Source organism: Triturus cristatus, chromosome 8 (genome assembly GCF_964204655.1).
Source record: "Triturus cristatus chromosome 8, aTriCri1.1, whole genome shotgun sequence".
NCBI classification, from domain to species: Eukaryota; Metazoa; Chordata; class Amphibia; order Caudata; family Salamandridae; genus Triturus; species Triturus cristatus.
Window position 1 is genome coordinate 49,685,069 of NC_140591.1, and position 25,957 is coordinate 49,711,025.

The 25,957-nt window shown below is 45.7% G+C and overlaps 1 pseudogene across 1 annotated transcript in view; it reads left to right on the forward strand.

Annotated features, from left to right (window-relative positions):
• The window catches only part of LOC146800035 (uncharacterized), a 172,096-nt pseudogene that overhangs the window by 99,427 nt on the left and 46,712 nt on the right, over window positions 1-25,957 (forward strand). The window contains exon 9 of the transcript XR_014967612.1: window positions 1,309-1,404. The product of XR_014967612.1 is annotated as an uncharacterized LOC146800035 (transcript). The remainder of the gene's footprint in view (window positions 1-1,308; window positions 1,405-25,957) is intronic.

Consider the following 25,957-nt stretch of genomic DNA (forward strand, 5'->3'; position numbering starts at 1 on the left):
TTGTGAGCAGCCTGGGAACTTCAATATAGTGAGAACCTTCATCCAGGAAGTAGTTCTGTTAACAAAATCAATCAGGGGTTTTTAAGCGTGCTACTCACTTGTGAGGGTCTCAAGGTGCTGGGGGGGATAGGGGCGGGGGGGGGGGAGATCCGATTAGCTGAAGAGCCAGGTCTTGAGGGCCTTCCTGAAGTTGTTCAGGGAGGGGGCGAGTCTGATGTCTGCCGGGAGCTCGTTCCAGGTTTTTGCCGCAATGTGAGAGAGGGATCTTCCCCCTGCTCTCGTTCTGCAGATGCGCGGGGTTTCGGCCGGTGCGAGGTTGGAAGATCGGAGGTTTCTTTTGGGCTTGTGGAAATTGATTCTGTCGTTGAGGTATTTGGGTCCGGTGTTGTGTAGGCATTTGTAGGCGTGGGTGAGGATTTTGAAGGTGACTCTTTGCTCCACGGAGAGCCAGTGGAGTCTTCGTAGGTGTTGGCTGATGTGTTCTTGCCGGGGGATGCCTAGGATGAGTCTGGCGGCTGTGTTCTGTATCGTCTTGAGTTTTCGAAATAGGGACTTGGTGTAGAGAACAAAGGGATGGTAATGCCTCAGAAGTCTTCTTCCCTAACATATTTTAAATATCATTGAACCCTGTGCCTTCAAGGAGCCCAAGAGAATCCTTGGCTGTTTCTGTCAATTTTAATGCTCCTGTAGTATTAGGCTGCAGCATCTTTCATGCAGCCATGACAAATGACTCATTAATGACTGATGACTCATTCATGGCTCAGTGGCACTGCTGCCTAAACTTCAGCATCCAACTTATGCGCATTACATGCTAAATCAAAAATTTACAGCCACGCTCCATGCCAACATGACTGCTCCAATGGTGTACTTCTCTAAAAGGCCAAACCCTGGAGTGGGGGCACTGTGCTGTCTGGCTGTGGACATGAGAATTCTGTGGCTTACTTCACTGGCTTAAGCACTCTCGCAGCTTGACTGTATTAGCCAACTTTTACTACCATAGCAGCATCGAGCATTCCTGATTGGCCAGGTCTGCGCCAAATTGTATCTTCTTAAACCTTATCTGCCTGGTGCCCCTCAAACTACTTTGTAGGTTTCTGATAAATGAAGAGCACGAAAGCGTAAACAATGAGACATAATAGCACACCATAGAACAAAGCAGGTCAGGACCTATACTGTGTTAGTTGTTCTAGAATTTGCTGATGGAAAACATTTTTTTATAGTTAGTAGTCAATGTTTCATTCACTTCTGAGCGACAATACTCTTCAAAGACTTGATACGATTCTTCTGTTTGTTCTATGTTTCTTTCAGGTGATCCAGTTGCTATCTCTGGGACTTCTCGGACCTTTACAGATGACCGTAAAGACTTTGTCCAGCAGGCAACAAAGGATGAACAGGGAAACACGGGTGAGTGCGATGTGCAGGTCATTGGCTGGGAGGTGGAGTTGATAATTTGTAAATTAGAGAAAGTTTGCTTTCTGTCATTGAAGGCATGGGAAAAGCTGTGCCCTGATTGGTTCTTAAGAGCCTTCAGTAATTCTGATCACCTTGATTTGCTTGTGAATAAATACAAAGACAATGATATTCGAAAACATGACCTGTGCTTTTGGGTTAGCTAGTAAGAACCCATATATGGAAGACAAATCCCTGATGTATGTTAATTCACATTTTTTAAATGAACCAAAAATACAATTATGCACATATATCCTCCCAAATGCACTCTTTAGAGTCTGACCTGTCTTCTGTATGTTTGCACAACTCCCGCTAACCCTAGTAACTCGCCTCGGACCCATGCCCACTGTTATTGAGGACATATATATATATATTTTCTAACTTATTTTTGTTATATTACTTCATTGTTAAGCACAGAAATTGTTCCATTTTACATTTACTTGTAATCTGCCCATGGTGGCTCAACAAGGATTACATTGCAATATGCGTGGTGCACCAGGGTTTACTCACTCACTCATCATTTATGCCTACAGTCCGCGTGCAGTAATTACAATAATTAGAATCATACAGTATGAAAGAAAAAAAAACTATAACGTTGCGCAGCAGTGACTGGTTACGGAATTCACTTTAAATATTGAGGTTACCAATCCGTTAATTGCCCATTTCGCGGGACTGGGCGACCACCCATCATTCTGGGGCTATTTGACTGATGTGCTTAGCAGTATCTGACTCTCCTGAGCACGGGTGTCCGGACTATCCCTTATTCCTTATCCCTGTATGTGGGAAAGAGGTGTTTGTTTGCGTTCTTTGTGTATTATCCGCTTCCGACTCCTGTTGCAAGTCCGGTATTAGTAACCCTTCCAGCATGTGTCCCCAGTACTCTAAATCTCGCTCAGCATGTTTGTCTGTGCACAGTGTTTTAAGACAATTTTCTTCTGCCACTCCTGCATGTCTGACAGCCATGCATAAAATTTTGGAAGGAGTGTTTGAGTCCAGTGTATCGCAATGCGATGTTTAGCCAATACTAGGCCTACGAGGGCAAATTTGTGTCTGGTGCGTGTTCCCTTTTTTGGTGTCGGGAGTACCCCCACTAGGCAGTGTTTACCCGTCTGTGCTATGCGAACTGCTGTGGTGGCACGGAGCTTCTGAATAACTTGATGCCAGTACCTTTGTAACCTGATGCATGTCAAAGTCAAATGCAGGAATGTGGCAGGGTCAGAGTCGCACCTGGGGCAGTGGGAAGTGCGCGTTGAGTTAAAGTGAGCTAGTCTCTGAGGGGTCAAATATGTACAATTTAAGTAGTGGAACGGGGTAAGTTTAAACCTAGCATTACTAGCCACCTCCCGGACCTGCGCGAACGCCCTTTTCCATTCCCCTTCCGTAAGGGGGACTGTCAGGTCAGCTGGCCACCTGTCTTTTATCTGTGAAGCCTCAGTGATGCGGTCTTCTTTAAGGGCCTTATATAGTAGGAGATTAGCCCTCTAGTTGACCCCGGGTTTAGCAGGAGGGCCAGTGTGTGTGAATCTGTCAGCTCATCAGGAAAGGAGGGCCACATTCCCCTGAAGGTATGTGCAATCTTGGTGTATTGTAAGAAATGTCCTTCAGGTATTTGGTACCATTCCTTCTCTTTCTCATCCATCAGGAAGGAACCATTAGTTAATAGATCCCCGGCCGTCGAGCATCTACCCATTTAGAGATGTCCATAACTGACCGAATTTGACAAAACCCCTGCAACCATTGTAGGGGGGAGTGAGGTCGTGGAAGGCGCCTTACGGACCGGGTGACTGCCTGTTCCCAGATCGCCGCTACATGCCGGATTATAAATGGGCATGAGTTGGGGGCCCGAGTGCTCATCATCAGATATTTGGGTAAATCGGACCATTATTGCAGCTTGCTAGTAATGCATTATCCATATTGCGTCCATCCATACACCACTGTGCTGCATATTGAAGCAGTCTAGCAAAATAATATAGTCTAAAGTCCGGGAGACCTAGTCCACCCAGGTCCGTGTTCAGTTTGAGTATGTCTAATTTTACCCTACTGCGTCCTCCAGCCCATACCAGCGAAACCAACAATCTATTCAAAGTAACAAATGTGGTATCATGGATATGGCAGAGTGTTTTCTGTAGGGTGTAGAGGCACCTAGGCAATATGACCATTCTAGCCAATGCAACACGCTCCAACATAGAGAGGGGAAGTTTGTTCCAGAACCAGATTAACTCCGTCAGATTAACGATTACTGTCTCTATATTTAGGGCATATTGTGCCTCAGGCCTATTTTTCACTGGTATGCCAAGATACCTAAGATGATTAATTTCCCAGCTGAACTCTACCGGCGGGAGGTCTTGTTTACCCGCTTGTGTATGAGCGGCTAACGGGAAGATGACAGTCTTACGATGATTTATACAGCGGCCTGATGACTGCCTGAATGAGTGTAGTAAGTCGAATAGAACGGGCATTGCCTCCTCCGGGTGCCGGATATAGAGTAATGTGTTGTCCTCATATAGGGATACTACGTGAGTGCAGCCATCGACTGTGATTTCCCCATTCGTCCATATCTCTCTTCAACCAGATCGCCAATGGCTCGATTGCCAGGGCGAAGAGCAACGGTGATGAACTCATCGGCAAGACCCATTATTTTGAGTACCTCCCACAAGTAGTTCCACCGCAGTGTCAAACGCCTTCTCTATGTCGAGGGTGACAACCGCCGCCCTATCTGCTCAGCCTGACCCTGAATGCAGCATGTGCAAGATGTGGCTTATCTTCATGTGCGTCCCCCTTCCTGGAATAAATCCGCACTGGGCCTCAGGGACTAGATGGGATACCACACGGCTAAGGCGAGTGGCTAGGATCTTAGCCAGTATCCACTCCCAGCATGGACAGGGGCCTATGCGATCCCAGATCTCGCTTGTCCCTACCTGGTTCCGGAAGCATAATTATGCGGGCATCTCTCATAGATTGTGGGAGGATTCCATTTACCTTATCTTCTCGCAGGGTTTCCAATAATCTAGGGAGTAATAAGCCGCTGTACGTCTTTGTGGAGCTCTATTGGTAGGCCATCAGGGCCTGGGGCTTTGTCCGAGCCAACGTTTGCACAGCCTCACGTAATTCATCTATCTGAATTGCAGCCTGTGCCTGTTCTCCCATAATGTGAGGGAGAGGTATGCTCCTAAGGAACTCGAGAATGGTGGGCTCTGTAGTTTCTGGGGGTGCAAGGTATACTGCGGTTAAGTGCTCGTATATGTGACTATTAATTCCTGTCTGTGTGTTTATAATGCATTAACCTTAGGATTAGCGGGGGTGTGCATTCCCTCTTCAGTGACCATGCTAGGAGTCTTCCCAATTCTTTGTGTAAAAGCTGGCGATATTCCCGCCTGGTGAGACAGTCAAGTCTGTCCCATATTTTAATCACCTGGCAAAGGGCCTGCAGCAGGGAGGCATTGAATGATGACGTTAGTTGTAGTCCATTTTGCAATCGGGAAAGCTTATCTTCTGCTTCTTTTAGTTCCCTTTCTAGCTTGCGTCGTGTCCTTCCAACTTTAGAGAGACACTCCCCACAGATTACCACTTTAAGTGTGTCCCATTCTATTCCTCTAGAGTTAGCAGTGGACCAGGTCGAGTTAATGAATCCAGCAATTGACTCTTTAAGTTCCGTACATACCATAGGGTCCCTAAGCACATCGGGGTCTTAGCCGCCAAATAAGCAGCTTCTGTCTAGCACAAATTGGGCCCCATTAGAGCAGGACCGGAGCGTGGTCTGAAAGGATACGTGTTAGGATAAAAGTCTGTACGGTAGCTGGTAAGGCTTCGCTGGAGAGGAGGAATCTATCCAGTCTACTGTGGACCTCTGGTGTAAAGCTGGTGTATGCCTGCACCTCTAGATGCGTCTCTCGCCAGATATCCACACACAGCAGGCGTTGCATCACGTTCCGCAGTGTAGCAGTCATGTTAGGCTTGGTGTGCATTTTTGGGGGGTGTCTATCCATTCTGCCATCAGTTATGCAATTGAAGTCTGTGGCCCAGATGATGAGTATTGCTGCGTATGTAATGAGATTTTCTAGCTCCAGGAAGAAGCCGCCATCATCCGTGTTGGGGGCATATATGTTGATGAGGCATACCTCCTTTCCATCTAGCGTGCCATGTATTATTATGTATTTGCCCTCAATGACCGCTATGTAATTGTGCATCTGAAAGGAAATTTGGGGTGTGACCCATACTAATACTCCCTTGCATATGTGGAAGCATATAATTGCCCCCTCCATTTCGTATATAGTTTCTGAATTTCGGATCTAATAAATGGGTCTCTTGCAACATTGTTATTTGTGCCCCTTGCCTGCACAGGTAAGTCTTTACCCGGTATCGCTTTGTGTACATGTTCAGCCCCCTCACATTCCATGTTATCTCAAAATGGCTCATATAACTGCCTATCTGGCCCTGGCATTACCCCTCTTTGGTCCGCCACCGTCACTGCTGCTAAAAACTTGATATTCCCCCTCTGTAACGTTTTAACAATTCCCTCCCCCTGGGGAGACACTGTACCAACAATTTGTGCATTCCCAATTGCTGTAACCCCCGAGATCCCCACCCCTCTTCCCAGACCCCAACCAACATACAATAGCATTAAATCCACAGCAACATCTGTAGCATGTATGTTAGAACACTTAACATCCAATTGCTGTTATGTTCTGATAAGATGGCATTCGCAATTTCAGCGCTATTCAGTTCTCCCAACTATCACACATACAATTATACTTTCGGTCGTCCAATATCGAAATGACAGCCAGAGTGGATTTAAGTGCGTCAGGCCACAGCTGTGGATCGTTTAGCACATCACCTTGTCTCTTGGCACCCAGGCATACCGCTAGACTCATCACTCAACTACCAATCATATCATCCACACATTTATACCGCAACCACACCACACATGCCGTTAAGATCAAGGAAAGAGATATAACACTGTAGAGGAGATAGAAAATAGTGAGAGCAGGGTAGGTAAGGTGGAAGGTAGATAGAGGGCACGTCCCATATCAGTCCTTACAGTAGCCTTGCGAGTTCACACAGCCATCTCCTCAGTCTGTCGCATGACGCACATTCTGACTATCATTACATTGAAAGTTCCCATTCGAGATTATACTTATATTGTCCGGATTTTGGCCAGTTCAATGTTCGTTGGTTGTGGCATGTCTTCCACCATGTCGTCTGTGCTGGCATCGGAACTGTATGCTGTGACCACCTCCACCAGGGCCCTCACCGCCTCCTGACCTCAATGAATTTCTTTTCGTTGTTCCTGAACCTGGTGTGTTCTAACTTTCTGTCGCTCTGTAGATCGCCCTAGCCTCTGCTCGCACTTCTAGCCAGTCCCATGCGGCCTCAGCTGTGGTAATGAAATTAGCTCGATCATTGTGCATCACTTTTAGTTTGGTTGGATAGAGTAGCACATATTGCAGGCCCATCGCCCTGAGTTTCTGCTTTACCCCACCGAAGGATGCCCTTTGTTGTTGTGTTGTCTAATCCGGGACGATACGAATGACATCGTTCGCATATGTGGGGTCACCTTCTTGACGGGCCGCTCTTAGTATGCAGTCTCTGTCCCTATATTTATTTATTTATTAAGAAAGTTTTATAAAGCGCGAACATGACCCTTGCGGGTATCAGAGTGCTGTACAAAAGTATAAAGCATGAATAAAATCCGTACAATAGAGGCCAACATATTGAAGCAACAAGGAGTACACAATCAAGATCAGGGACCTGGTAGAGGGCCACACTAGAAAAAATTCTCCTAGGCTGTAAAATATTTCCTATGACATTCAGCAAAACAAACAAAAGTGAGCTTGACAACATATTTACAATATAATAAAATAGGTGACAAAACTGTAGGGTGAGGGCCCTGGGGTAAAATAACAATTATTAACCAAATATAAAATAAATGGAGAACGATATGTTGGGATAAATGTCAAGTCTGTCAAAATGGGGACATTTAAAAAAGAACACGATGGTGCAGTTAGTGATCATTCAGGAAAATCAATTTGGCCTGTTTCTTGATGTAGGCAGTGGAAGGATTGGCTCTAATCTCAGTAGGAAGAGCGTTCCAAATTCTAGGTGCAAGGCTGGAGTAAGCACGTTTTCACATTGTTTTCTTCTTGAATTTGGGAGGTTTCAAGAGAAGTGTGGAAGTACTTCTTAAGTTTCGACCCGAGCCAGAAAGAACAAGCTTGTTCGCCAGATAGGCCGGAGTGTTGGGATGCATGGCTTTATGCGTGAGGCAAGCTATTTTAAAACTAATCCTCGCTTCAATAGAAAGCCAGTTAAGCTGCACAAGGTCCGGTGTAATTTGATCGTGTTTTTTGGAGCCGTGATGAGCCTGGCCGATGTGTTGAGAGTGGCTCTGGGGGAGCCAAGCTCCCTTTAGGCAGCCCCACAAGTGTCACCAGACCATATTCAAGACGAGAAATCACCAGGGATTGTACTGCAGGCTGTATGTCTTCAGTCGGAAGGAAAGGTTTGATTTTCTTGATGGTGTTCAGATGAAAGTTGGCACCCCTAATAGTGGCACTGATGTGAGCTTGCATATTAAGGTATTTGTCCAAAGTAATGCCTAACGATTTAGCGCAGTCAACCAAGTGAGGGGTGCAGTTCAGGGCTGTGATTTGCTTTAGCCTTAGCCAGTCCAGGGTAGGTGCAGAGGGATTGTGTGGGGCAATCAACAGGAATTCAGTTTTGTGGGTATTCAGTAAAAGATGGTTGTTTGCGAAAGAGCCTCATTTAAAGTTTTAATGTCATCTAGAGAGGAGACCTTCAAGTAAAGTTGCGTGTCATCCGCCTACATGTGGTAGTGAATGTTAGATTGGTTCAGAATGACAGTGAGAGTTTCCATAAAAAGGTTGAAGAGCATGGGCGAGAGTGCGGATCCTTGCGGAACTCCAATCCTGAACTGGGTACTGGAAGCAAAGGACTGGTTGAGTTTAATCCTTTGTGTGCGTTATGTAAGAACGAGGTAAACCACTTTAGGACTGGTCCCACTAGACCCATCCTACGATGAAGAAGATTAATCAAGGTTTCATGTTTGATGGTGTCGAATGTAGAAGACCGGTCCAGAAGGATCAGAAGACAAGGGACATTTTGATCCAGGGCTTTCAGGGCGTCACCCACAATGTGCGTTAGTGCAGTTTCAGTACTGTGCCCTGCTCTGAAACCAGATTGAGAGAGGTCCAGTAGTTGAAATTTCTCTATATGATTGCAGAGCTGCTTGTTGTTAGTCATAGTTCTGAAGTTGTTGGGATAAGATAAATCCGAGTTGGGCTTCTTAGGGATGGGAGTGACTTGCCCAACTTTGAGGCAATCGGTGATGCTCCCCTGCAGGAGAGATTCATGAATAATCCGCGACCAAAGAGGCAGAATGGGCAAGTTGAGGTCTTTGAAAAATTTAGCAGGAAGAGGATCATTGAAGTGATTGGCCGGTTTTAGAGTTGCCATATCGTGGAGAAATTCTGTGCAATCTGGTAGGATTAAGGAATTCCAAGAGGCGTCATTTTTGGGAGAACAACCGAGAAAAGAGGAGACTGCCAAGGGAACCCCAAGCTCCTCTGGAGATGTGGTGAGAATTAGGGTCTGCACCATAGGAGTGACCGGTTGAAGCTCCAGTTCAATTTTCCTAGTTTTTTCAGAGAAGTGCACTGTGAAGTCCTCCCTGCTAGGAAGCGGAGTCACGAAGACAGGTTTGGGCTGGAAGTGTGGTTCGCTTGCTGTTTGATGATTTCAAATAGCATCTTGGGTCTGTTTTTAGCGCCGTTCAGCTGCGCCCTGAAATGGTCAGTTTTAGCAATGAGGATTTTTTTTATTGTAAGTGCTTCTCATTTTCCTTAGCCTATAGAGGCTGGTGGTGGAAGGCTCGTTTCTCCAGGTCCTCTCTAAAAGCCTACGTTTACGGCGTTCGTCATTTAGGGAACTATTAAACCAAGGTTTGGATTGATTGAGAGGAATCCTTTTAAGTTGTTTCGGCGCAATGGTGTCAAAGATATTAGCCACAGTGCTAATGTAATGATCCGAAAGATCATCCAGGTTAGTCGTGTTACAGGGAGGCTGAAGTCTATTCATAGTGATGGAAGTAAGAGCATTAATGTTGACGTCTCTAAAGTTGCAAGACCATTGTTTCGCTTTAAGAGGTTGTCCCTTTCTGCTAGTGGTCTTTTCCAGTATGTGGAAGGCAATTTGATGATGATCCGACCAGTCGCAAGGTAGGATGTCAGTCATTTGAATGAGATTGTCTCTAGCAAGAATGAGGTCGAGGGTGGCGCCTTTGTTGTGTGTTGGTCCTTTACAGAACTGAGAGAAGTTGAGATCGGAGAGGAATGTCTTAAAGGAGTTGACTAAAAGATTATTGGTGTCATTCCAATGGAGGTTAAAGTCTCCAAGGAAGATATGGTATAGTTGATCCGAGCATGAGCTAATGAGCTCCGTGATTTGTTCTATGAAGATCAAGTTGTCACCCGGAGGATGGTAAATTGTGTGAAACACACAGACAATCTTGCCCTTATTCCAAATTTCAGTCATAAGTAGCTCACAGGAAGATAGCGGGGCCTTCTGAGATTGCTTTATGGTTAGGGTGGAGCGATGAATGCAGGCAATGCACCCCCACCCCCCATTTCCCCCGGCCGATCACGTTGGATAATGGCATAGTTGGGCGGTACTAAAATGTCGAACGGGAGTAGGCATCGTTGAGCCATGTTTCCGTTAGAATCAATAAGTCCAAATCTTGCACTAGGATGAGTGCAGAAATGTCAGCAGAATGTTTCACAGCCGATCTGTAATTGAGCAGCATCGATTTAATGTGAGGGGAGATGTAAATCACTTCAATATGAGCAGTAGTTATTTGGAGTAGGTTTTCCTTAATAACAGATCTGGAGTTGGCCCTGGGTTACCTGTCCGGGTCAGGGGAAATAGCGGGAATGTCAATAGCGGAGTTAGAGGAGGCGAAAGACCCCGTATTAGCACTTTGGCGATGAGTGTCCTGGGACGTGCGCCTGCTGGAGGATTTGGCGTGAGTGCCCAGTGGGCCCCCTCGACTACGAAGATGGCCGACAATCGAGCCGTGGGAAGGGCGTCCTTGACCCATTGTTCCAAGAAGAGTTCCGGAGTCCTGCCCTCAGGAACCCCACAAATCTGAGGTTGCCTCTTCTCGATCTCCCTTCCGCTTCTTCAGCTCTGCGATCCAGCATGGCAGTTTTTGAAGCTAACTCTGCAAGGATTGTTTTCAGGGTGGAGACTTCTTTTTCTAGCTCAGATACATTCTGTGGCCAGGGATCTCTCGGCCACTGTGCATAGGTCGACAATCAGTAACCCAATGTCCATCGATATTGCGTCAATTTTGGCCTGTACAGCTGTGCTCGAGGCCTCTATGCCTGCAAGGATTTGAGTCCCTGAGGGTCCCGACTGCAATGTATCAGTGTCCGACGCGGGGGGGTCGCACTGGTGGTCTGGGTTTTGATGCCCCCCTCGTGCAATGTATTGGTCCAATTTTGTCTGTTGCACCCCTCTTTGTGGCCTGTCCTTGCCCATATTGTGGTGTTGCGTGGTATCTCAATCGGGGGGCTGGGAGGCACTAGGTAATGTCAAGTTAGGCCTCTCACTCTAGTGGGCCAGAGTCCTCGCTTCGGGTCCGCGAGCGAATAGTAGATTTTGGGGGGTCTGCAGGTGCAGGAAACAGTCAAGCTAGGTACTTTCCGTTCCTAATAAAGAGTGAACAGTTGAAGGGCAATGTGTCACTCACTGCTTTCGCCACCCCCTAATCGCGACAATAATCCTGTTGTCCTCATAATATTTATATTTGTGCCATGGGGCCCCAATCAGGCGATCCTGCCAGCCTTAGGTTGGGCCTAAAAAAGCGGTGGCGGGCGTCTTGTGGTCGAGTACGTATGGGTGCTAGTCACCCCTGCGATCTCTCCAGTTTTTTTCAGCAACTCCCTCAGGGGGTTCCAGCTGGGCCTCGCCGTGGTGTCGGCCTCGCTCTCTTGCTGATGGTGTGCCAGCTCCTACGCCGCTGCAGGCGCACAACTCTCCCACTCCATTGCTTCACTTATGATCCGTTCTTGTGGGCCACAGTAACCACCGCAGCACCGTCTCGGTGTTTGCGGGGCAGTGGGTGGCAGCAATGAAGCAAGCGGGCCCCCAGCAGCCCCGGCGGCAGTCCTCCCTCCCGCTCACACAGTGGGCCGCGAGTCAGACACAGGCCCTCCTGTATTAGTAAGCCGCCTCCTGGTGCCAGCCACGCGGTCGGCCTCCCAAGGTAGGTGTGATCACTACCCTGTCTGCGGTACTCTTCTGCTCAACCCCTCGCACTACCACCAGTCTTTCAGGGAGGGGGGAAGGGCTGCACCGATTGCCTGCCTATATACACTTCGGATTCTGGATGGCCCCCGCGTCCGTTGTCTGACTCGGTACCAGCGTTCCAGGCACTTCTTCACCTGTTCCGGAGCATCCGCACAGGCCTCTTCATCTGGCCCCTTCCACGGCCTCCCGGTCACTCCTGAGCAGCTGAGGTAGGCAGCAGCGGGACGAACGCCCGCCTCCGGTGGCTCCAGGCGATGACGCCCCCAATACCTTTGGGCAGTCAGCGACCGTCTCTTCCACCGATCCCCCACATGAGCAGGGGGACCGGCTGCATGCAGTAACGGGCCCGAACTCCGTGTCAATCGGCAGGGATGGCCTGCTCATCCACCCCGCACGTCTCAGGCCCTCCGTCTCACCGGGGGGGGGGGGGGGGGGGGCAGAGCCGCCACGGACAAGGGGTCCGCCACATCTGCGGTCACGGCTTTCCCCAACTCCGGCAAGGTGTACGTGATGTTCCCTAACTGACTTGGCATATATTAGAATGTCATTGCTGACATTGATGGCTCTCGACAAGCTGCTGAGCATCTCCTGGATCTCCTGGATCATGTTCTGAAAGACTTCAGCGACACTGGATATGCCAAAGTTGAGGTGGCGATACCTCCGCAGTCCAGCGTGAGTTGAGAAGGTGGTGATGTACCTCGATTCGGGTGGAGAGGTAGCTGTTGAGAAAAACAGTCAAAAAGCTGGCAGACTGTCACCTGTTGTCTATGGAAATCTGCCTTTTGATTAATTGTGCTTCTGGGCTCCCCTCAGGTTCTACTCTTCAGAGACGGCAAACAAGGCCCCTTGAATATCCGAAGGCAAGTTTCCCACAGTCACGGGCTCCAGAATGGCGCAAGCTGATGGCCAACACCCAGGAATGTCGGCCATGACTCTGAAAGGGCCCAAGAAGAGGGCCTTGCCGAAGACAATCGGCCATTCACGGGCCAGACAGCTTAAGTGCTCAGAGCGCCGCAAGTGTGCCAGCGTCCGCAGAAGCATGCACTGTGTGTCGTGCACTGCAGCACTGCACACACGGCCTCAGTTCATTTTAAGACACTGATACTAAACAGTGTGTCAGGCACGAAACACGTGGCCGTGACCTGTAACAAAAAGCAATATAATTGAGTTTGCTAATAATTGGCAATTAAATTTAGATAACGGTGCAAACATTGCACCTACTCCGGAAGCGCGTCCCGAGTCAGAGGAATAAATCCCTGACCCATGTTGCAATTAATGTGATTTGCTTGTTCTTTTAAAGCCTTGTGCATTCGCTGCTGTAGAAACCGTGGCCTCTGAGGGCCAACGTCTTTCCTTCCCCCTTTTGGGATGTCAAAATCAGTGTGATCTTAATGAGCCCATCCAAACAATTTATTTTAAACAGCAAAATAGTGACTGAAATTGCTAGGGAATACTACAAAGCTTTTTTAATTGACAAAGAAAATATGGTGCACTTGGCAGAGATGTCCAGAGAGGCATCTCTTCCATTGATGTTTTGCTTAAGAAAAATGATGGTATTGAGGTTGTTTCCCAGTGCTGATGCCCCCCCACCCTTTGTGTCCTCTTGAGTTGGTGTCCAGTAGATAAAGTAAACACAAACTACAATTGCCACTGCCGTCCGCTGTACATAGCATTGAACGTTTGCTGTTCAGGAGCTCAAGTGTGCTTCGTGCCTGTTGGAGTTGCATCAGAAAAAAACGTATTGTCCAGGTGAGGCCTGCAAAAGGCCATATCTACTTTTAAGTTCTGTAAGTCAGCCCACCATCAGTGAAAAGTCTTGGAGCAAATTGTCAGTTGAACACTTTGGTCCCAGCAGCCTCTGGTCTGTTTCTGTTGTTTTTAGAGTTCCTGTTGCAATCTTTCTGAGGTTGACTTTGCTCTGCAGGTGCACCCGTCTGTACTCCTTGCTACTCTATCTTGCGAGGCACAGAATAGTGGGCAGGTCCCTATCTGACAAAAATTAATGAGGCGACTCTGGTTCTGCCAGAGAAGCATGAGATCAGGCATCCCCAAAAGACCCTCCACCAGCAGCGGTGGAGTGTGGAAGATGTGGATGTGTGTGAGCTGACCTTCAAAAAAAAAAATGTAGAACTGTACTCATATTGAAGTGTTTCTAATATCTGTTTGCAACAAATATCTAACAGGTTTTTGATGTGTTTAATTTTGAACTAGAGGCACGTTTTATTTCTTCATGTTTAAACATGCTCGCTCTTTCACACCATGGTTTTAAGTGGTTTGTTGAAAAGGTGATAGTGTGACTATGTATTATATGGGATAATGTACCCCCTGGCATACATGTTCGGCCTCGCTCCTCTATATGGTTATGAAACGCCTCAGTGACTTGCAATATTCTAATAATGTACAGTAGGGGTACTTTATCTCTTATATAATAAGTACAGTTTCTTGATGACAGTGTGCTTGCTTACAGCATCTGCCATGTTTTAAAGAGAGGATGACTTTCGGTCGGAGTGTGACCAATATCTTTTTAACTTTATTTCAGTTCGGCACAGAATGTCGGTAGCAGAGCGTACGGCAGGAGGATATTTGCCCAGTTCTGAAATCTCGATTGATGGTGAGAATAGGTGTCCTACTAAAGGGACACCTAAAAAGAGAAAGAGTAGCCAGGAAAGAAGTGGTCAGGCTATTAAGTCGAGGAAGTTGGATGGCGCAGCAAAGTACAAAACAAAGTTTCAACCAGCTTGGAGTAAAGAGTACCCTGTCTGTGGAGTGAATAATGATCCATTTTCATATAAGTGTCTTGCTTGCTTAAAGATAATGAAATGTGAACATCAAGGAGTCAGAGACATACAGCTGCACTGTAGTACAAAGGGTCACAGGAAGCGAGTAAATGCAGTGACATCACAGCAAACACTGCAATTTGGTGCGAGTACGGCTGCCAGTGACATAGATAACAAAGTACTTCGGGCTTCGGAAGTAAAAGTTGCACAATGTTTGGTGCAGCACAATTTACCGCATTCTACTGCAGACCATATTGGCCCTTTATTCAAATCAATCTTTCCAGATTCAGCAATTGCAAAAAAGTATACATCAGCACAGACAAAAGAAACCTGTACTTCGAATGGTGCCATGGGCCCAGAATGCCACAATTAGTTGATAACTTTGTGTCGTAATGAACCCTTTAGCATGGGAATTGATGGCTCCAATGACACTGAGGTAGAGAACATGAATGCTGTGGTTTCAAATGTATTTGACGTGGAAAGAGCACATGCTGTCACAACCATTTTCATGATATGTGCCTTACATCTGGAGAACATCGAGCAACTGCGGAATCCATATTTACTGCATTGAAAGGCATGATCAGATACCATTTAAAAGCAGTGTCTCTTTGAGTGTTGCTAACACAGCTACTCATTCTGGCTGTAGAAATTCGCTGACTCCCAGTCTTGCAAAGAAGTCGGTAGTATCTTTGTCTGGCTCTCCCTGCCACCTTGCTCATATAACGGCTTGTTATGGCAAATATAGCTATACATATGTTACTGGGCACAATGTCAAGGATATGAAGGTAGACCTTTTTTTTTATTGGTTTGAAAAAAGCTCTTAAATAAAAGGTGCATTAGTAGACTTCATGGAATATTGTGATTTGGGGTACGCAAAAGTATTAAAGCATGTAGAAACAAGATGGCTATCGCTGGTGCGCTGTGTTGAAATGAAAGCGCACTAACAAAACATAAGAGTTTAAAGTCTTACTTTCTAAGTCAGAATTTCTATGAGGAAATATTTCAACATCTTCAAATGTTGTATGAAGATCCTTTAACAGAGGTCCACCTACTGTTGCATTCCTCAGCACTACCAATTTTCATGTGGTTCAACACTCTATTGCAGCGGCAAGAACCACAGATCTATATTTTACACAAAGCCATGCTGGATCGTGACAAGAGGTTTGCATAGCTTGTCATACTGCCAGACATCCTGAAGACAACTCCTCTGTGGGACATTGATTTACATGATGAAAACATCTACAAGTCACCAGATGATGTTTTCCTAGGGTTGTCTACAAAAACTATTCTGCTTCAACTTCTCAGTGATGGAGACATCTCAGAAGCAGAGTATGAGCAAGTTTTCATGGCAGCACAACAGTACTTTAGGTGAAGCCTTTAGTATACTAAAATACATTTCCACTTACTAATCCTTTAATTGTCAATGCAAAATGGGTTAATATTACAAACCAGGTTAATGCTGCTTGGTCAAATGTCGAGGACTTTGTAATAAGGTCTTCCAGCCTTCTCAGATTTTCAGAATAGGTCCTGCAGCTTTTTGATGAGTTTTCAGAGTATCAAAGCGTTTCCGATGAGGAAATAGGACAATCCGCATTCACAGAGGCCCTCATGAATGAGGGAGATGGCCGGTGCCAGCATCAGATGTATATGTTATGGTACCACTTGCAACGTATGATTGTACAAATAATGTAAAGCGATTCAAACTGCTTTTTAAGGTTGCAAAGTTGGTACGTTTAATACCTCATTCAAACGCAGAACTTGAGAGCGTGTGTAGCATTGTTGGTAAAACTAAAAGTTACTCTAGAGCATTGTTAAAACTTGATGGGACACTGTTTAATATTTTATCTGTTCAATATGCCTACCCAGAAAGTAGTGTTCTACAGTGTAGCTGGGAGCCATCCAGAGAGTAACTTCATAACGCCAAGTCCGCAGCTAAGTCCTATAATAGGGAACATTCCTCAAAGTAGGATCTGGGCATGTTCATTTTGTACAAGGAATTGCTGATATCTATTTTTTCTGTTCGGCAGTTATAATGGTAAAGCCTCACAACGAGTCCTTAAAACGTAAGGTCTCGCATTGTTCATTCCCAATATAGAAAAGCAGCAGCTTGCACCCGAAACCCTAGGCTGGGGTTGGGCAGAGAACAGAACTGTCAGTTTATTTACCAGACCAGTACTGGCTAGCAAAGGAAAGACTGCAAAGCAGCTAATGTGTATAAAGTACTTCGATGTTTACAATAATGTTATAATTTAAAGCAGTTAATGCACATGCAGCAATTAATAAACTACCTGGTAATTCCCAGAATCAGCATTTCAAGTTTCTTCTTTTTAACTCTTGCGACACTGCTCTGCGCACTGCAAGGCCCACTCCCGTAAATCAGCGGAAGGATCACACTGTGGAATCTTTCCAAGGTTGGCAGGTCTGTGACTTTCAGGGTAGGAGATGTTGTCTAGTGGCTTGGCTGCCATCTCTAGGTGGCTGAAATCATATGACTTTGGCAGATCACCTAATCTCCCTGAGCCTATAATTCTACTTCGCTATGAAATGTAATGCAATTGTAAATGTATGGAAAATCATGTTATTGTCAACTTCAAACGTATAAATCCCAAATGTATATACTTTTAATGTCTCCCAGCTAGTGCTAGTGCTTGGATTCCAGCCAGTAAAGATTGCGCTATAAAAATACCTATGCATACCATTAGTACCGGATTTTTGGCACAGTTAACACATTTGGCATTGATGATTGGGAAAGCAGTCCATGTCCATATCGCAGTCGATGAGCCGCTGCTTGGGCACTGGAGGGGAGGAGCCTGTGGATTCAGAACTGTTCAGTGTACCCCTGGGGGACCGTGAGCTCAGTGGTGGCGATAAGCACATACGCGAGACAATGAAATAGAACAAGGGTGCTGATCATTATAAGAGTAGTCCCATCATGTGAGACAACTGGCTGTTGAATATGAGAGCACTGCAGTGATATTATATGCAGGAACTGCCACGTGAACACGGCAGTGCTGCAGTGATATATGCAGGGACTGGCAAGTGAACATGACGGCACTCAAGTGATGTTATATGCAGGATCTGCCACGTGAACATGACAGCGCTAAAGTTGCGTTATACGCATGAACTGTCACGTGAACATGACAGCGGTGCAGTGATATTATATTCAGGAACTGCCACGTGAACACGGCAGCGCTGCAGTGATATATGCAAGGACTGGCTTGTGAACATGACGGCACTCAAGTGACTTTATATACAGGAACTGCCACGTGAACATGACAGCGCTGCAGTGATATATGCAGGGACTGCCACGTGAACATGACAGCGCTGAAGTGATATTACATGCAGGGACTGCTGCATAAACATGACAGCGCTTAAGTGACGTTATATGCAGGAACTGCCACGTGAACATGACAGCGCTGAAGTGAGATTACATGCAGGGACTGCTGCATAAACATGACAGCGCTTAAGTGACGTTATATGCAGGGACTGCCAGGTGATTATGACCGCACTGTAAGGACATTATATGCAGGGACTGCTACGTGATCATTACAGCGCTGCAATGATATTATATGCAGTGACTGCCAGGTGAACATGAGAGCGCCGAAGTTACATTATATGCAGGGACTGCCACTATAACATGACAGCTCTGCAGCGATATTATATTCTGGGACTGCCATGTGAACACGGCAGTGCTGCAGTGATATATGCAGGGACTGGCACATGAACATGACGGCACTCAAGTGACGTTATATACAGGACCTGCCATGTGAACATGACAGCGCTGAAGTTGCATTATACGCATGAACTGTCACGTGAACATGACAGCGGTGCAGTGATATTATATTCAGGAACTGCCACGTGAACACGGCAGCGCTGCAGTGATATATGCAGGGACTGGCATGTGAACATGACGGCACTCAAGTGACTTTATATACAGGAACTGCCACGTGAACATGACAGCGCTGCAGTGATATATGCAGAGACTGGCACGTGAACATGACGGAACTCAAGTGACGTTATATGCAGGAACTGCCCGTTTAGTGCACTAAACGCGGACAGCCCAAGCAGCATGACGCGCTGAGCTCCTCTCCCAAGACTTTCCAAATATGAACTATTACCCACGTGTATTGTGAAAAATAGTGCCTAATAACACTGCCAACGTGAAAACCACATGAATAAATCATTATTCTCACCAATAGCAGATACAATGTCTGCCTCTACTTTGTACAGGTCCTTTATCTGTATGCGGGTACCTGCAGGTCAAATTAAATCACATCAAAGGCCGATATCAGGACAATGTTTGGAAAAAAAAAAAAGAAATTATTATTGCAAGTGACTACATAAACTAATGTATTGTCACTATCACCACAACGCGTCTTTCAGATATACACTGGATCTAAAGAATATCTCGAATAGGTTATTATATGTCCCGTTGATATTCCTCTTTCTTAATGGATCTAACGTGTTAGCTAAACACACGCGCCTCTCACAACCACGTAGTGTCTAAATTATAAATAAAGCACTGGTCCTATAATATCCACATCATCGTATTACACGATGCGTTTTCTCCAAAGGCTCGAACATTCTGCGCAGTGCCCTCAAACCGGCTACATCACACAACATGCACGATATATGCGTGTTACAGCTATCCATTATAAACAGACTCACCAAATATCCCTGCATCACTCCTTCATAGTAAAGGCCACAAGAACGGGGAACGCGTCTATTTCATGGGAACAGTCCAGCCCGAACTGCCAAGCCAGGTCCTCCCTGGACTGGAAACAAGCATCCTAGGACCGGTTTCGGGGTTTCACCCCTCTTCAGCCAGGATAGCTTTATTCCAGTGGCATGGAGAGCACGGGACTCATGTCTGAGCATACCAGTCCCACTCGGGGTGACAAATGCAAAAACAACATTTTGCCAATGTGCAACATTCCGTCCATCATCTTGTGTGTTTTGCTGTTTGCCCTATGTGGGAAGGGTATTCCCAGACGTGGGTCCCGTGTTCACTACGCCACTGGATTCAAGCTATCCTGGCTGAAGAGGGGTGAAACCCCGAAACCGGTCCTAGGATGCTTGATTCCGGTCCAGGGAAGACATGGCTTGGCAGTTCGGGCTGGACTGTTCCCATGAGGCACAGGGTCAAGACTGATTTGCATATTGCCATGTCTGAACTGGGGTGACGTGGTGAGCAAAATAACTATGGATTAAACCCAGATCTGTGACTGGGGATGAATATTTTGCCAATGTGCAACATTCCGTCCATCATCTTGTGTGTTTTGCTGAGATGGTTTTAATACACTTTTGATTATAATTTGTGCACTCTGCCCCTCATTCACCGTAAACATTGGAGTGAAAAACAAACCATGCTCCTCTCCAGAGGGAGAGTTGTAGCCCACACAGTGCACCTTGCGGGCACTGTGTGTAAGAGGGAGCCCAATGATGAAGCATGTCACCCAAGTGGTGGAGGGTTCTGGTCTTTAAAAAGCTTATGCTCATTTCCTTACTTTTAGAGTGTGTCTTTTGCATTTTGTGATTCACATATTAGCACAATTTCCATTAGGTTACCTGTTGTGAGTATAATAGTGACTTTAACTAAACATATGGGCAGCAAATCGTTAAGCGCAACTTATACAGCTGACCCTGCCTTTCAAGTTTACACACACGTGATATTCTCACACTCGTACCTTCAGCGAATTAATCTGGGTGAACTCGTCTACCCTCAGCTGTTTTCTGAAGCCCTCAATTTCTCTTCCTTGCGCTACGAATAATTGCATCAATTCAGCTTGCTCACCCGTTATATGTCCTGATGATGATCTCGAACAGTTGAGATCGAAACGCCGTTGACCCTTTACAACAAAACTCTTCCTATTCTATAAAGTTGCTTGAGGAGTTTTACACTATTGTTGTCAATGCGATGCCGTTATTTTAAACTTCACCATCACTCTGCATGCCACGCCTCTTTCACTTATTGTGTGAGCACCTGAATTCTATTCTTGTGATAATAAATGTTCCACATGAACTGACTTATGTCCCTATATACATTATTAATTTTTTTGCTCCTTTAAAATAATTAATCTTCAACTCTCTAACCATAAGTGCTCTCCTTAGGATCACTTTATTATTGGACCTTTTGGCCACACCCGAACCATTGTTTTTTTACCGCGGTGATTTTATATGCAGGGATTGGCAGTTGAACATGAGAGCGCTGAAGTGATATTATACACAGGGACTGCTACCTGAACATGACGGCGCTAAAGTGATATTATATGCAGGAACTCCCACGTGAACATGACGGCGCTAAAGTGATATTATATGCAGGAACTGCCACATGAACACGGCAGCGCTAAAGTAATATGATATACCGGGACTGCCACGTGAACATGAGAGCGCTGAAGTTATATTATATGCAGGAACTGCCACATGAACATGACAGCGCTGAAGTAATATGATATGCCGGGACTGCCACATGAACATGACAGAGCTGAAGTGATATTATACGCCGGAACTGCCAGGTGAAAATGAGAGCGCTGAAGTGATATTATATGCAGGGACTGCCACGTGAACATGACAGAGCTGAAGTGACAATATATGTGGGGACTGCCGTGTGAACATGACAGCACTGCAGTGTTAATATATGCATGGGCTGCCAGGTGAACATGACCGAGCTGAAGTGAATTATAATGATAAAAGCTACAATGTGTTCTGTCGGCTATCTGAGTTGCTTTGCGTAATAAAAATGGTGTTTATGTATAAATAGATCATCCAATTTATGCAGATCAATCTATGGTCTGGAAAGTTGAGTAGACAATATCCACAACATAAGTGGAGTATGGTCCTTTACTTGACCAATGTTTAACACCCTATAGCACAAATCAGTGAAGAAATAAACAACACTCAACATAACCATTACTTATTGCGTATATTCACAATTATATATAATGATACTATACAGAAATGTCTTCGTATGAGACTGTCACAAACACAGAAATGAATAACACAACTTGACTTGGTGAAGAAGTGCAAAAGTGCTTGACATAACATAATACAAAAAATGTACATGAAACAAAAAATAGAAAGATGTTAGTCTGTCCTTGTATCTACTGGTTCAACATGCACCTTATCACATCATTAATTCCATTAGGGGATGATTGACCAAAAGTCTCACATAAGAATGGTGTATGTTGTCCAATAACATGATTTAAAGAAAAAAAGGAAGACGCTAAAGTGACTCCCCAAGCTGTAATTGGAATGCTTATAGAGCGGGACTCCTCCACCCTAGGATGGAGTCCACTGCCAGGTATCCACCAGTATCCCACAATTATCTTCCAAGGAGGGAGAGAATTCTAAATTAAGTGTTTCCATGTGGGTGAAACATAATGATTACTTCCTTTAACATGTTTTATAGTGCACAAGCAATTGTGCATGTAACCAAGTGGGACATAAAACACTCACCGTTATGTGTCCAATTCCACTGTACGCAGGTGGAAAAATCTCCAGATTAAAACACAAATTATTCTTTTCAAGGAAACGGGGTATGAATTCCCAATGTTGCCTATAAATCAAAGATATGTGTATATTAATACCAAGCTCACCCAAGACCTAAGGAGATGTGCCTATTGCTAAGAGCTGTAAAAACTCACCGTTCTATAGTCAATGTCAAAATCCACTATTTAGAATGTAGATTAATCAAAAAATTTCCAAGTTAACGAGAAGGAAGTTTTAATTCTATTAAGGACAAGGAGGCGAAGATTGTGCATTTCTTTCTTCACTTTATTAAATTAGCATCCTTTAAAGAGCATATTAAAGAAAAAACAACACAGATTACATGTCCCATGAACCATAAGGGGATGAGTCTCCATAGTCCAATCTGGTGTTATAATTATATGACACCCCTTCCTGTTCCTCTTCTTCACTGGAGGAAGTTAACCGTGTACGCTTTTCCTATTCTAATTTCTGATTATTCCCTACAACAGAGAGGTAACTCGTTATCCAAATCCTTATAAGATTCTTTAATCACAAACATGGTTTTAACACCTCAATTTCATTACATTTTGAGAAAATATTTACATCACTTCCATGAACCTTCAATTAAATAGATATATAAGAAACATTTACCTCACCGCCATGAACTTTCAATTAAATAGATATGATATTACCCTACTTACTGATAGTGAAGTACTTTCGGGTGGGTCCGAAAAACCATTTCATGATGTCCCTAGGTGGGATAATCCTGACCTTCTTGTCCTTAATAGAATTGAAACTTTCCTTCTCGTTGGCTAGGACATTTTTAATTCTATGTCCGGACCGGAGGCGAGGATTATGCATGTTCAAAGCTTACTTACTACTGGAGTTGCAGCCTCCAAAATGGGTTTGAAGTAAAACTTCTTGAGCTTGACTCTGATGATCAGCCATCTGCATTCATGATATCCTCAAGTCTGCCACCTACATGTATGACCTTAGATGCCATGGCGCCTCTCTTGGAGTGATGCACATCCACACTGACCTCGGCCATAATCCACCTTACCCACCTGGCAACAGAAGTTGATGATACCTCCTTGACCGGCTTTTGCATGGCAATTAGAAGTTGTCTCCCACCTGCTGGTCTAATCTCTGCTGTCGCTTCTTCATACGCTTTAACGCATCTGACCACGCACATTTTAGGGTGCTCCATAAATGAATCATAAGAAACAGACCTGGTATTAGTTTTAGTATTGTAGATATGGTGAATGTGACTCCTTCTGGCGTGATAACTCTTGCGGAGATATCCAAAGCCCTCATACATGAAATGAGGCATAGTAATATGGCCAGTTTTGCAGACTTTTGTGACAAGTATTGGTAATCCTGCCAACTCAGGATAAGTCGTAACACAGCATTAACGTCCCATAGTCCCGAGTATCTTGCCTCCAGGGGCTTAAAGAGTCTGATACCCTTTATCAGTTTAGAGACCCAAGAGTGTTCTCCAGCCAGTTTGTTATCAATAATGTTATGTCAGTCAGATATGGCTGACCTGAAGGAATTGACTGTACGGTATTCCAGCCCTGATTGTTCCAATTCTGCCAAGAAATATAGAATGTGATTAACTTCTGCCCCTGAGGGATCCAGATGTCTCTCCAAACACCAAGGTTGCAGCATTTGCTTAAAGTTGGTCGACTTTCCAGCGTCCCCAGAAATCCTCCATGCCATGGGAGAGAGGTGTCCCTGTAGAACATGAGGGTGCAAGCAACCTGTAGGTCCCAAAATACCTAAGGGAATGACAGCAGTTCTATCAGTAGGTCCCAGGACAGCTGCAGCAGCATCGGGAACCATGCCTGTGACATTCAGATCAGCTTGACCAAATCCAGGGATGCTGACTGACATCTGATTTGAGCTGCTACCCTGGGGATCATCATGAATGGCGCCCAGTCCTGGAGGAAGGCATCCACCGGTATGTCTCCCAGATCAGGTCTCCAGCTCGTATATTGTGGTAGTTGATAATTCAGCCATGATGCAAAAAGGTCCAAATTGCAAGGACCCCGTCTGTCCATCAGCGCCAAGAAGATCGTGTGGTTCAGCTGCCAATCGCTGCTGTCCGAGAAGTTCCTGGACTTCCAGTCCTTTACCGCATTCTGTACTCCTGAGAGGTATTCTGCCATCACCAAAATCTGCTTCTGTAGGCAGTAGTGGCAGAAGCCCTTCGCTAAATTTGAAAGTGTCTTCAAGTGGGTGCCCCCAGCCGATTGATGTATTGGACCGCCGAGATGTCCATCTGTAACAGGATGCAACAGGATACTCTGTCTCTGGTAAGAGATTTGACCACAGCAGATTTCTAAGCAGTTGATGTGTAACTGTGCTCCTCCTCTGAGCATCATCCCCCCATCAACACATCTGGCTCCCAAGTCCAACCAGCTAGCCTCTGATTCTATGAATATGACCAGCGACGTCCCAAAGATCGCGCTCCAGTTCCAAGCATCTGTGTGGCCAATCAACCACTGGCGTTCTGTCCTGGCTTCTTGTGTCAGGGATAATACTTACGATTAGGTTAGTCCTCTTCGTAGGTGTGTTGCCTTCAGTCTCTGTAAGGCCCAGTAGTGCAGCGTGCCCGGAAAGATGGCTTGGATTGATGACGAGAGTAGTCCCACTCCGGGCCAGTTGCCACAGGGAGATTCTGTCCTGCCTTAGGACTGTTCGAAGTTCTTTACGGATTTTGGAGACCTTTGTGGATGGTAGGCACACGGAAGCCCGTGTCGATTCGATGAGAAACCCCAGGAAGGTGATCTGTTTTGCAGGTATCAGTTCAGACTTCTGCTTTTTGATGATGAAGCCAAGATCCTGAAATAGCGCAATCGTTGTGTTCAGATTGTGTCGGAGTTGCATTGGTGACTTGTCCATGAGGAGGATGTCGTCCAGGTAAATAATCATTCATACTACTCCCATGTGGAGGGTCAGTACCACTGGCAGCAGTAACTTGGTGAAGCACCAAGGAGCCGTGAGATGCCGAAGAGGAGAGCCCAAAACTCGTAAATTTGTCACCTCCATGCGAATTATAGGAATCTCCGTTGTGGAGGGTAGATGGGACCTGCCAGGTAGGCATCCTTGAGCCTGACCATCCAGTTCCCTGTATGAAGAATATTCCTGAGAAGATGGATACCCTTCATCTTGAAGTGGCAATACACTAGCCACTCATTGAACTCCTTCAAGTTGATGATGGGCCTGACGCCCTTGTATTTTTCCTCTGCGAGAAATAGATTGCTGTGAACCCTGCTTGGGTGAAGTGCTGACCTATAAATGGCACAGTTTTGCAAAAGTTCTGCTACCTCAGAATCTTTTTGGTGCATGATCTTGGTTGAGAAAAACAGTGGTTTCGGACATCTCCCCTGAATGGGGTGGATCCATAGAACTCTTTGTGGGACCCTCTCACTGTTTGTAGGACCCACGGGTCCGATGTAAACTTCCCTCAATTGTGTGCATATCGCAGGATTCTCCCCCCTAGCTCTTGAGTGGAAGAAGGGGTAATGTTTACCAGAGTTTCGTCTTGGGGTGTTGTTGCCTCCTCTGTCGGCTCGGTTACCCTTTTCTCTGCCGTAGCCTCTGCTGGGGTAGAAGGTGCCCTGTTGGCCGTCATTTCAGCCGTTGTTTTTTCCTGGACTAGCCTCTAGAAGGACGCTGTTTGTATGGTCGGCAGGAGGAGTAGCCCCTGCCTCTTCCGGCCCCTGCAAAAACCTTCCTGGGAAAAAGCCTTGTCAAGGGAGGAGAACGTTGTTATGAATTTATTCAGCTCCTTGACGAAAGGTTCCCCGATTTGGTTACCCTGTGCTATGGTCCGTGCTTCGGATGTGACCAGTTCCCCCTGCTTAGGGTTGATCTTAATGAGGAGAGATTTCCTCCTTTCCACCACTAGTGCACAGTTTGTGTGTTTGCCGTCT